This window comes from Arachis ipaensis, chromosome B7, assembly GCF_059453495.1.
Source record: "Arachis ipaensis isolate K30076 ecotype BB chromosome B7, ASM5945349v1, whole genome shotgun sequence".
Lineage (NCBI taxonomy): Eukaryota > Viridiplantae > Streptophyta > Magnoliopsida > Fabales > Fabaceae > Arachis > Arachis ipaensis.
This window is the reverse complement of record NC_142442.1, coordinates 89,377,315-89,391,139: the sequence shown is the minus strand read 5'-3', so window position 1 is coordinate 89,391,139 and position 13,825 is coordinate 89,377,315. Positions and strand designations below refer to the sequence as shown.

At 38.6% G+C, this 13,825-nt stretch overlaps 1 non-coding gene across 1 annotated transcript; it reads left to right on the top strand.

Annotated features, from left to right (window-relative positions):
• Positions 1-1,238: 1,238 nt before the first annotated feature.
• Positions 1,239-1,346, top strand: LOC148553304 (small nucleolar RNA R71). The gene has a single exon (XR_015892700.1). It is a non-coding gene; the product is annotated as a small nucleolar RNA R71 (small nucleolar RNA).
• Positions 1,347-13,825: the final 12,479 nt, after the last annotated feature.

Sequence of the window (13,825 nt, the reverse complement as noted above, 5' to 3'; positions counted from 1 at the left end):
TGCACCCCAAGATTCCCAATTTCTCTATTACAGAGAGGGGCATGAGGTTTATCCCTGAACCAAGGTCACACAGAGCCTTTTCAAAGATCATGGTGCCTATGGTACAAGGTATTAAGAACTTTCCAAGATCTTGTTTCTTCTGAGGCAATGTCAGTTGATCCAGATCACTTAGTTCATTGGTGAACAAGGGAGGTTCATCTTCCCAAGTTTTAATACCAAATAATTTGGCATTCAGCTTCATGATTGCACCAAGGTACTTGGTAACTTGCTCCTTATTTACATCCTCATTCTCTTCAGAAGAGGAATACTCATCAGAGCTCATGAATGGCATAAGGAGGTTTAATGGAATCTCTATGGTCTCTAGTTGAGTCTCAGATTCCTTTGGTTCCTCAGAGGGAAACTCCTTATTGATCATTGGACGTCCCAGGAGGTCTTCCTCACTGGGATTCACGTCCTCTCCCTCCCTTACAGGTTCGGCCATGGTGATCAATTCAATGGCCTTGCACTCTCCTTTTGGATTTTCTTCTGTATTGCTTAGGAGAGTACTAGGAGGGATTTTAGTGATCCTTTTACTCAGCTGCCCACTTGTGCTTCCAAATTTCTAATGGAGGACCTTGTTTCATTCATGAAACTCATAGTGGCCTTAGATAGATCAGAGACTAAGTTTGCTAAATTAGAGGTATTTTGTTCAGAGTTCTCTGTCTGTTGCTGAATGGATGATGGAAAAGGTTTACTATTGTTAAACCTATTTCTTCCACCATTATTAAAGCCTTGTTGAGGCTTTTGATCCTTCCATGAGAGATTTGGATGATTTCTCTATGAGGGGTTATAGGTGTTTCCATATGGTTCACCCATGTAATTCACCTCTGCTATTGCAGGGTTCTCAGGATTATAAGCTTCTTCTTCAGAAACTGCCTCTTGAGTACTGTTGGATGCAGCTTGCATTCCATTCAGACTCTGAGAAATCATATTGACTTGCTGAGTTAATATTTTATTCTGAGCCAATATGGCATTCAGAGTATCAATTTCAAGAACTCTCTTCTTCTGAGGCGTCCCATTACTCACAGGATTCCTCTCAGAAGTGTACATAAACTGGTTATTAGCAACCATGTCAATGAGTTCTTGAGCTTCTGCAGGCATTTTCTTTAGGGAATGGATCCACCTGTAGAAGTATCCAATGACATCTTAGCTAGTTCAGACAGACCATCATAGAATATATCCAGGATGGTCCATTCTGAAAGCATGTCAGAAGGACACTTTTTGGTCAGTTCCTTATATCTCTCCCAAGCTTCATAGAGGGATTCACCTTCTTTCTGTCTGAAGGTTTGAACATCCACTCTAAGCTTACTCAGCTTTTGAGGAGGAAAGAACTTGGCTAAGAAAGCCTTGACCAGCTTATCCCAAGAGTTCAGGCTATCCTTAGGTTGAGAGTCCAACCATATTCTAGCTCTGTCTCTCACAGCAAAAGGGAAAAGCATGAGCCTGTAGACTTCAGTATTTACTCCATTAGTCTTAACAGTATCACAAATCTGCAAGAATTCAGTTAAGAACTGAAAAGGATCTTCAGATGGAAGTCCATGAAACTTGCAGTTTTGCTACATCAGAGAAACTAATTGAGGTTTCAGCTCAAAATTGTTTGCTCCAATGGCAGGAATTGAGATGCTTCTTCCATGTAAATTGGAATTAGGTGCAGTGAAGTCACCAAGCATTCTCCTTGCATTATTATTATTTTCGGCTGCCATCTCCTCTTCCTGTTCGAAAATTTCTGAAAGGTTCTTGCTGGATTGTTGTAATTTAGCTTCTCTTAGTTTCCTCTTCAGGGTCCTTTCAGGTTCTGGATCTGCTTCAACAAGAATATTCTTGTCCTTGCTCCTGCTCATATGAAAAAGGAGGGAACAAAAAAATAATAATAGGGATCCTTTTTGCCCAGGTATAGAGGTTCCCTTAGGTGAGTGGAAGAAGAAAAGAATGTAATGTAAAGAAAGAAACACAAGGGTGAGGAGAGCAGAGATGTGAGATGAAGAGAAGTGTTAGTAGATGAATAAATAAATAGAAGAAGATGAGAGAGAAAGAGAATTTTCGAAAATTATTTTTGAAAAATGGTTAGTGATTTTCGAAATTAGTTTTTGAAAAAAGGTTAGTAATTTTCGAAAATTATGTGGTAAAGATAAGAAAAAGATTTTTGAAAAATATTTTAAAAATTTTTGAAAATAAATAAGAAAAGTGAAAAAGATATGATTTTTGAAAAAGATTTTGAAAAAGATAAAATTTGAAAATTTGATTTGACTCATAGAAAACAACTAGATTTAAAAAAATTTTGAAAAAGTCAACTCAAATTTTTGAATTTTATGAGAGGAAAAAGAGAAAGATATTTTTTTGATTTTTTTGAATTTTTTTATGATGAGAGAGAAAAACATGAAAATGATGCAATGCATGAAAATTTTTAGATCAAAACAATGAATGCATGCAAGAATGCTATGAATGTCAAGATGAACACCAAGAACACTTTCAAGATCATGATGAACATTAAGAACATATTTTTGAAAAATTTTTTTGATGCAAAGAAAACATGCAAGACACCAAACTTAGAAATCTTTCATGTTCAGACACTATGAATGCAAAAATGCACATGAAAAACAAGAAAAGATGCAAAACAAGAAAACATCAAGATCAAACAAGAAGACTTACCAAGAACAACTTGAAGATCATGAAGAACACTATGAATGCATGATGTTTTCGAAAATTTTATGCAATAATTTTTAGAAAAAAATGCAATTGACACCAAACTCGAAATTGACTCAAGACTCAAACAAGAAACACAAAATATTTTTTTTTATGATTTTCTTGATTTTTTTTGGATTTTTATTTTATATTTTTCGAAAATCATTTGAAAAAGAAAAATAAGGATTTCAAAATTTTTAATACGAATTCCAGGAATCTTTCAATATTAGTCCAAAGCTCCAATCTGAGGGTTAGGCATGGCTTAATAGCCAGCCAAGCTTTAGAAGATATTGATACTTTCCATGTATAGAGCAACTAAGTGTGTGAAGATCAACAAGCTCTTGTGATGATAAGTTGAAACCCCAGTCCAAAATATTAGACATGGCTTACAGCCAGCCAGGATTCAACAAATCATCATGAAACACTAGAATTCATTCATAAAAATTCTGAAGAAAAATATATTTTTGAAAACATTTATTTTAAAATTTTTTTTTTCAAAAACAAAGGAGAAATTTTTGAAATTTTTTTTTAAAATATTTTTGAAAATAAAACAAAAAGAAAATTACCTAATCTGAGCAACAAGATAAACCATCAGTTGTCCAAACTCGAACAATCCCCGGCAACGGGGCCAAAAACTTGGTGCACGAAATTGTGATCTCAGGCAACGGCGCCAAAAAATCTGTACGCACGTCTTAATAAATCATTTTTCAGTCACAACTTCGATACAACTAACCAGCAAGTGCACTGGGTCGTCCAAGTAATAAACCTTACGTGAGTAAGGGTCGATCCCACGGAGATTGTTAGTATGAAGCAAGCTATGGTCATCTTGTAAATCTCAGTCAGGCGGATAATAATTGATTATGGAGTTTTCGAAAATAAATAATAAGTAGATAGAAAATAAAGATAAAAATACTTATGTATATCATTGGTGAGAATTTCAGATAAACGTATAGAGATGCTTTCGTCCCTCTAAACTTCTGCTTTCCTGCTGTCTTCATGCAATCAGTCTTACTCCTTTCTATGGCTGGCTTTATGTAAGGACATCACCATTGTCAATGGCTACTTTTCATCCTCTCTGGAAAATGGTCCGATGCGCTGTCACTGCATGGCTAATCATCTGGAGGCATCACCGTGGTCAATGGCTGCATCCTATCCTCTTGTGAAAATGGTCCAAATGCTCTGTCACAGCATGGCTAATCATCTGAGGTTCTCGATCATAAGGGAATAGGATTCACCCTCCTTTTGCGTCTGTCACTACGCCCAGCACTCGCGAGTTTGAAGTTCGTCACAGTCATTCAATCCCAGAGTCCTACTCGGAATACCACAGAGAAGGTTTAGACTTTCCGGACTCTCATGAATGCCGCCATCAATCTAGCTTATACCACGAAGATTCTGATTAAGAGATCCAAGAGATACTCATTCAATCTAAGGTAGAACGGAAGTGGTTGTCAGGCACGCGTTCATAGGGAATGATGATGATTGTCACGTTCATCACATTCATGTTGAAGTGCGAATGAATATCTTAGAAGCGGAATAAGTTGAATTGAATAGAAAAACAGTAGTACTTTACATTAATTCATGAGGAACAGCAGAGCTCCACACCTTAATCTATGGAGTGTAGAAACTCTACCGTTTGAAAATACATAATTGAAAGGTTCAGGCATGACCGAATGGGCAGCCCCAAAAACGTGATCACAGGATCAAAAATACAATCCAGGATGTCTAATACAATAGTAAAAAGTCCTATTTATACTAAACTAGTTACTAGGGTTTACAGAAGTAAGTAATTGATGCATAAATCCACTTCCGGGACCCACTTGGTGTGTGCTTGGGCTGAGCTTGAATGTTACACATGCAAAGGCTCTTTCTGGAATTGAACGCCAGGTTGCAACGTGTTTCTGGCGTTCAACTCTGGTTCGTAACGTGTTTCTGGCGTTTAACTCCAGACTGCAGCGTAGAACTGGCGTTCAATGCCATTTTACGTCGTTTAAACTCGGCCAAAGTATGGACTATTATATATTTCTGGAAAGCCTTGGATGTCTACCTTCTAACGAAATTAAAAGCGCTCCATTTTGAGTTCTGTAGCTCCAGAAAATCCACTTTGAGTGCAGGGAGGTCAGAATCCAACAGCATCAGCAGTCCTTCTTCAACCTCTGAATCTGATTTTTGCTCAAGTCCCTCAATTTCAGCCAAAAAATACCTGAAATCACAGAAAAACACACAAACTCGTAGTAAAGTCCAGAAATGTGAATTTAACATAAAAACTAATAAAAACATCCCTAAAAGTAACTAGATCCTACTAAAAACATACACAAAAAACAATGCCAAAAAGCGTATAAATTATCCGCTCATCACATAGCTTGCTTCAAGCCGACAATCTCCGTGGGATCGACCCTTACTCACGTAAGGTATTACTTGGACGACCCAGTGCACTTGCTGGTTAGTTGTGCGGAGTTACAAAAGTGTGATTGTAATTTCGTGCACCAAGTTTTTGGCGCCGTTGTCGGGGATTGTTTGAGTTTGGACAACTGACGGTTTATCTTGTTGCTTAGATTAGGAATATTTTATTTTTGTTGGTTTAGAGTCTTTTATTTGAGTTTAGTTTCATATTTTAAGTTTGGTGTCAATTGCATGCTTTTATTTTCTTTTAATTTTTCGAATTTGCATGTTCCTAGTTCTTTCTTGATCTTTAAAAATTCTAAGTTTGGTGTCTTCTTTGTGTTTTCCCTTAAATTTTCGAAAATTTGTGTTTGATTTTCTAAAAATTTTAAGTTTGGTGTTTTTGTGCTTTTATTTACTTAAAAATTTTTCAAAAATTTGTTCTTGGTGTTCATCTTGATCTTCGAAGTGTTCTTGGTGTTCATCTTGACATTCAAAGTTTTCTTGTTTGTTCTCTATGTTTTGATCTAAAATTTCTAAGTTTAGTGTCATTTTGTTGTTTTTCTCTTTCCTCATTAAAAATTAAAAAATAAAAAAAAATATCCTTTCCTTATTTTACTCATAATTTTCGAAATTTTGCATTAACTTAGTCAAAGATTTTCAAAATCATATTTTTTAGTCAAGTCAAAATTCTAATTTCAAAAAAAAAATTGATTTCTTTTTTTCTCAAATCTTTTTCAAAAAAAAAATCAAATCTTTTTAATTTCTTGAATCATATCTTTTCAATCAAATCTCTTTCAAAATAATTTTCAATCATATCTTTTTGATTGCTCTTTTCAAAATCTTTTTAATCAATTAATTAGTTTAGTTTTCAATTTGCTTTGATTTTATTTTCTTTTAGTTTTCGAAATTTTATTTTATTTTCCATTTATTTTATTTTATTAATTTCGGTTACTTTTAATTAAAATAAAAAAAATTCATATCAATTCTCTTTTCTCCATCATGGACCTAAGTGGAAGTAAGCAGTCCAGAAGGACTCTGGGGTCATATGCTAACCCCATTACAGCTGCATATGGGAGTAGCATCTGTATACCTCCCATCAAAGCAAGCAACTTTGAGCTAAACCCTCAGCTCATTATCATGGTGCAGCAAAATTGCCAGTATTCCGGTCTTCCGCAGGAAGAACCTACTGAGTTTCTGGCACAGTTCTTACAAATTGCTGACATAGTACGTGATAAAGAAGTGGATCAGGATGTCTACAGATTATTATTGTTTCCATTTGCTGTAAAAGATCAAGCTAAGAGGTAGTTAAATAACCAACCCACATCAAGCATAAAAACATGGAGGCAATTAACAGACAAATTCCTGAATCAATTTTACTATCAAAGAAGGATGACACAGCTAAGGCTGGACATCTAAGGCTTTAAATAACAGGATCATGAATCCCTTTATAATGCCTGGGAGAGGTACAGAGGGATGCTGAGAAAATGCCCTTCTAAAATGTTTTCAGAGTGGGTACAATTAGACATCTTTTACTATGGGCTTACAAAAAAAGCTCAGATGTCCCTAGATCACTCAGCTGGTGGATCTATTCACATCAGAAAAACAATTGAAGAGGCTCAAGAACTCATAGATACAGTTGCTAAAAATCAACATCTGTACTCAAACAGTGAGTCCTCTACAAAAGAAGAAGCTATGGCAGTAACTACTGATCTTAATCCTCAAGAACAGATTGTTGAGCTTAATCAGCAATTACTCCTTATGACAAAACAATTAGCAGAATTTAAAGAGATGCTCCAAGACACTAAAAATGCTAACAAGAATATGGAAGCACAATTGAATCAAACAAGACAGCAGCTATCTAAACAGATAACAGAAGAATGCCAAGCTGTTAAATTAAGGAGTGGGAGGACACTGAATGTATCAGTTCAAAGTGGCAAAAAGCCAAGAAAGGAACAACTAACAGATGATAACCAAACCACTGCCCAACATCCTTCTGAGGACAATAAGAGCCCAGAGAGGAATACTTCTGGCGTTCAAACACCAGAAAAGGGGGAAAAGTTGGCGTTAAACGCCCATTCCTTGCCCAGTTCTGGCGTTCAAACGCCGGAAAAGGGTGGGAAGCTGGCGTTAAACGCCCATCCTGCACCCAATCCTGGCGTTCAAACGCCAATGAGGAATCAGACACCTGAGAGTGCTGATAGTAACTCCTCTAAGAAGGCTTCTCTAACCACCTCTGTAGGAAATAAACTTGCAGCAACTAAGGTTGAAGAATATAAATCCAAGATGCCTTATCCTCAGAAACTCCGCCAAGCGGAACAGGATAAATAATTTGCCTGCTTTGCAGACTATCTCAGGACTCTTGAAATAAAGATTCCGTTTGCAGAGGCACTTGAGCAAATACCCTCTTATGCTAAGTTCATGAAAAAGATCTTAAGTCATAAGAAGGATTGGAGAGAAACTGAAAGAGTGTTTCTTACTGAAGAATGCAGTGCAGTCATCCTAAAAAGCTTACCAGAAAAGCTTCAAGATCCGGGAAGCTTTATGATACCATGCACATTAGAGGGTGCTTGCACCAAGACAGCTCTATGTGACCTTGGAGCAAGTATTAACCTAATACCTGCATCCACTATCAGAAAGCTTGGGTTGACTGAAGAAGTCAAAGCAACCCGGATATGTCTACAACTTGCTGATGGCTCCATTAAATATCCATCAGGCATAATTGAGGACATGATTGTCAAGGTTGGGCCATTTGCCTTTCCCACTGACTTTGTAGTGCTGGAAATGGAGGAGCACAAGAGTGCAACTCTCATTCTAGGAAGACCCTTCCTAGCAACTGGACGAACTCTTATTGATGTACAAAAAGGGGAAGTGACCCTGAGAGTCAATGAGGATGAGTTCAAGTTGAATGCTGTCAAAGCTATGCAGCATCCAGACACATCAAATTTCTGCATGAGCACTGATATTATTGACTCTTTGGTGGAAGAGATCAATATGACTGAGAGTCTCGAATCAGCGCTAGAGGATATCTTTAAAGATGTTCAGCCTGATCTGGAGGAACCAGAGGAAATAAAAGAACCTCTGAAAATTCCTCAGGAAGAGGATAAGCCTCCTAAACCCGAGCTCAAGCCACTACCACACTCCCTGAAGTATGCATTTCTAGGAGAAGGTGACACTTTTCCAGTGATCATAAGCTCTGCTTTAAATTCACAGGAAGAGGAAGCACTGATTCAAGTGCTAAGGACACACAAGACAGCTCTTGGGTGGTCCATAAGTGATCTTAAGGGCATTAGCCCAGCAAGATGCATGCACAAAATCCTATTGGAAGATAATGCCAAGCCAGTGGTTCAACCACAAAGGCGGCTAAATCCAGCCATGAAGGAGGTGGTGCAGAAAGAGGTCACTAAGTTACTAGAGGCTGGGATTATTTATCCTATTTCTGATAGCCCCTGGGTGAGCCCTGTCCAAGTTGTCCCCAAGAAGGGAGGCATGACAGTGGTTCATAATGAAAAGAATGAACTAGTTCCTACAAGAACAGTTATAGGGTGGCGTATGTGTATTGACTACAGAAGGCTCAATACAGCCACCAGAAATGATCATTTTCCTTTACCATTCATAGACCAAATGCTAGAAAGACTAGTGGGTCATGATTATTACTGCTTTTTGGATGGCTATTCAGGCTATAATCAAATTGCAATAGACCCTCAAGATCAAGAGAAAACAGCATTCACCTGTCCTTCTGGCGTATTTGCTTGCAGAAGAATGCCTTTTGGTCTATGCAATGCACCTGCAACTTTTCAGAGGTGCATGCTCTCCATCTTCTCTGATATGGTAGAGAAGTTCCTAGAAGTCTTCATGGATGACTTCTCAGTATTTGGAGACTCATTCAGCTCCTATCTTGGTCATCTAGCACTTGTGCTGAAAAGGTGCCAAGAGACTAACCTGGTTTTAAACTGGGAGAAATGTCACTTTATGGTGATAAAGGAATTGTCCTTGGACACAAAATTTCAAGCAAGGGAATAGAGGTGGATCAAGCCAAGGTGGAGGTGATTGAAAAATTACCACCACCAGCCAATATAAAAGCAATAAGAAGCTTTTTGGGACATGCAGGATTCTACAGGAGGTTCATAAAAGATTTTTCAAAAATTGCAAAACCTCTAAGCAACCTGCAGGCATTTGAGACCCTGAAAGCCAAGCTGGTCACAGCACCAGTCATCTCTGCACCAGACTGGACATTACCATTCGAATTAATGTGTGATGCCAGTGACCATGCCATTGGTGCAGTGTTGGGACAAAGGCATAACAAGCTTCTGCACATCATTTACTATGCCAGTCGTGTTTTAAATAATGCACAGAAGAATTACACAACCACAGAAAAAGAGTTACTTACAGTGGTTTATGCCATTGACAAGTTTAGATCCTATTTAGTAGGTTCAAAAGTGATTGTGTATACTGACCATGCTGCTCTTAAATATCTACTCACAAAATAGGATTCAAAACCCAGGCTCATAAGATGGGTGTTGCTTCTGCAAGAGTTTGATATAGAAATAAGAGACAGAAAAGGGACAGAGAACCAGGTAGCTGATCACCTGTCCCGGATAGAACCAGTAGCTGGGGCGTCCCTCCCTTCTACTGAGATCTCTGAGACCTTTCCGGATGAGCAACTCTTTGCCATTCAGGAAGCACCATGGTTTGCAGACATTGCAAACTATAAAGCTGTGAGGTTTATACCCCAGGAGTACAGCAGGGTGCAAAAGAAAAAACTAATTTCTGATGCAAAGTACTACTTGTGGGATGAACCATATCTCTTTAAGAGATGTGCAGATGGGATGATCCGCAGATACGTCCCTAGAGAGGAGGCACAGAAGATCCTGTGGCATTGCCATGGATCCCAGTATAAAGGACATTTTGGAAGTGAGCGCACAGCCACTAAAGTTCTCCAATGTGGCTTCTACTGGCCTACTCTCTATAGAGATGCCCGAGAGTTTGTGCGTAACTGTGACAGTTGTCAAAGAGCTGGTAACTTGCCTCATGGTTACGCCATGCCTCAACAAGGGATCTTAGAGATTGAGTTGTTTGATGTATGGGGCATTGACTTCATGGGTCCTTTCCCACCATCATACTCAAACACTTACATTCTGGTGGCGGTAGACTACGTATCTAAATGGGTAGAAGCAATTGCCACACCCACTAATGATACCAAGACCATGCTGAAGTTCCTCCAGAAATATATTTTTAGTAGATTTGGTGTTCCAAGAGTAATAATCAGTGATGGGGGCACCCATTTCTGCAATAAACAGCTTTACTCTGCTATGGTTCGATATGGAATTAGCCACAAAGTAGCAACTTCATATCATTCACAGACAAATGGGCAGGCTGAAGTCTCTAACAGAGAACTAAAGAGAATCCTGGAACGGACTGTAATTGCCCGTAGAAAGGATTGGGCAAAAAACTTGGATGATGCTCTGTGGGCATACAGAACAGCATTCAAGACTCCTATAGGAACCTCTCCATACCAGCTTGTGTATGGCAAGGCCTGTCATTTGCCCGTGGAACTGGAAGATAAAGCCTACTGGGCAACCAGATTCCTAAACATGGATGCTAAGCTAGCTGGTGACAAAAGATTGCTCCAGCTAAATGAGCTAGAGGAATTCAGACTCAATGCTTTTGAAAATGCAAAAATTTATAAGGAAAAAGCAAAAAAGTGGCATGACAAGAATTTGTCATCCAGAGTCTTTGAGCCAGGACAAAAAGTCTTGCTGTTCAACTCTAGGCTTAGATTATTCCCTGGGAAATTAAAATCCCGGTGGAGGGGACCATATGTGATTACAGGTGTATCGCCATATGGATATGTTGAGCTTCAGGATATTGACTCTGACAAAAAGTTCATTGTTAATGGACAAAGAATCAAATACTATCTTGAAAGCAATTTTGAGCAAGAATGCTCAAAACTGAGGCTTGAATAAAACTCAGTCAAGCTCCAGCTAAAGACATTAAAGAAGCGCTTATTGGGAGGCAACCCAATCTTTATTTATCTATGTTAAATTTCTATTTTCTATTGTTATTTTATGTTTTCTGTAGTTTGATGATCATGTGAAGTCACAAAAAAAATTGAAAAAGCAAAAATAGAATGAAAAATAGAAAGAAAAACAGCACACCCTGGAGGAAAAGCTTGCTAGCATTTAACCGCCAGTAAAGGCAGCAATTGGTCGTTTAACGCCCAGTCTGGCACCATTCTGGGCGTTTAACGCCAGAAATGGGCACCAGACTGGCGTTTAATGCCAGGAATGGACAAGGAGCTGGCGTTAAACGCCAGAAAAGGGCACCAGCCCGGCGTTTAATGCCAGGAATGGCAGAAAGGGCGTTTTGGAACGCCACTTGGTGCAGGGATGAGCTATCCCTGACACCTCAGGATCTGTGGACCCCACAGGATCCCCACCTACCCCGCCACTCTCTCTCTTCTTCACCCATTCACCAATCACCTTAATACCTCTTCCAAAAAAAAACCCCTCACCTATCAAATCCCACCATTCTCTCCACCCCTATATAAACCCTTCTTCACTCCTTCATTTTCACACAACCTAAACACTACTTCGCCCCTTGGCCGAACCATAAATCCTCCTCCATCTCCTCCATTTTCTTCTTCTTCTACTCTTTTCTTTTTCTTTTGCTCGAGGACGAGCAAACCTTCGAAGTTTGGTGTGGTAAAAGCATTGCTTTTTATTTTTCCATAACCATTTATGGCACCAAAGGCCGGAGAAACCTCTAGAAAGAGAAAAGGGAAGGCAAAAGCTTCCACCTTCGAGTCATGGGAGATGGAGAGATTCCTCTCAAAGGTGCATCAAGACCACTTCTATGAAGTTGTGGCCAAGAAGAAGGTGATCCCCGAGGTCCCCTTCAAGCTCAAAAAGGGTCAACTTTGATCAAAGGTTGGACCAAGTCCTCATAGACATCTGTGAAGAGGGCGCTCAATGGAAGAGTGATTCAAGAGGAAAGCCGGTTCAACCAAGAAGGCATGACCTCAAGCCCATCACCAAGAAAAGGATGGAGCAAATAAGAGAACCTCACCAAGAGCATGAGGAAATTTCTCATCATGAAATCCTTGAGATGCCTCAAGGGATGCACTTTCCTCCACAAAACTATTGGGAGCAAATCAACACCTCCCTAGGAGAATTGAGTTCCAACATGGGACAACTAAGGGTGGAGCACCAAGAACATTCCATCCTCTTCCATGAAATTAGAGAAGACCAAAGAATCATGAGAGAGGAGCAACAAAGGCAAGGAAGAGACATTGAGGAGCTCAAGAACTCCATAACATCTTCAAGAGGAAGAACAAACCGCCATCACTAAGGTGGACCCATTCTTTAATTTCCTTGTTCTTTATTTTCCTGTTTTATGAATTTTTATGATTATGTTATCTATGTTTGTGTCTTATTACATGATCATTAGTGTCTTAGTGTCTATGTCTTAAAGCTATGAGTGTCCTATGAATCTATCACCTTTCTTAAATGAAAAATGTTTTTAATTGAAAAAGAAAAAGAAGTGCATGAATTTCAATTTTTAAAACAGTTTAATTATCTTGATGTGGTGGCAATGCTATTATTTTTCTGAATGAATGCTTGAATAGTGCATATTTTTGAATTTGACTGTTTATGAATGTTAAAATTGTTGGCTCTTGAAAGAATGAAAGGAAAAAGAGAAATGTTATCTGATGATCTGAAAAATCATAAAATTGATTCTTGAAGCAAGAAAAAGCAGTGAAAAGCTTGCAGAAAAAAAAGATATATGCGAAAAAAAAAAGAGAAAAAGCAAGCAGAAAAAGCCAATACCCCTTTAAACCAAAAGGCAAGGGTGATAAAAAGGATCCAAGGCTTTGAGCATCAGTGGATAGGAGGGCCCACAGGAATAAAATCCTTGCCTAAGCGGCTAAAACAAGCTGTCCCTAACCATGTGCTTGTGGCGTGAAGGTGTCAAGTGAAAACTTGAGACTGAGCGGTTAAAGTCGAGGTCCAAAGCAAAAAGAAGAGTGTGCTTAAGAACCCTGGACACCTCCAATTGGGGACTCTAGCAAAGCTGAGTCACAATCTAAAAAGGTTCACCCAGTTATGTGTCTGTGGCATTTATGTATTCGGGGGTAATACTGGAAAACAAAGTGCTTAGGGCCACGGCCAAGACTCATAAAGTAGCTGTGTTCAAGAATCAACATACTTAACTAGGAGAGTCAGTAACACTATCTGGATTCTGAGTTCCTATAGATGCCAATCATTCTGAACTTCAAAGGATAAAGTGAGATGCCAAAACTGTTCAGAAGCAAAAAGCTAAAAGCCCCGCTCATCTAATTAATATTGATCTTCATAGATGTTTTTGGAATTCATTATATATTCTCTTCTTTTTATCCTATTTTATTTTCAGTTGCTTGGGGACAAGCAACGATTTAAGTTTGGTGTTGTGATGATCGGATAATTTATACGCTTTTTGGCATTGTTTTTAGTATGTTTTTAGCATGTTTTAGTTAGTTTTTATTATATTTTTATTAGTTTTTATTTAAAATTCACTTTTCTGGACTTTACTATGAGTTTGTGTGTTTTTCTATGATTTCAGGTATTTTCTGGCTGAAATTGAGGGACTTGAGCAAAAATCTGATTCAGAGGCTGGAAAGGACTGCAGATGCTGTTGGATTCTGACCTCCCTGCACTCGAAGTGGATTTTCTGGAGCTACAGAAGC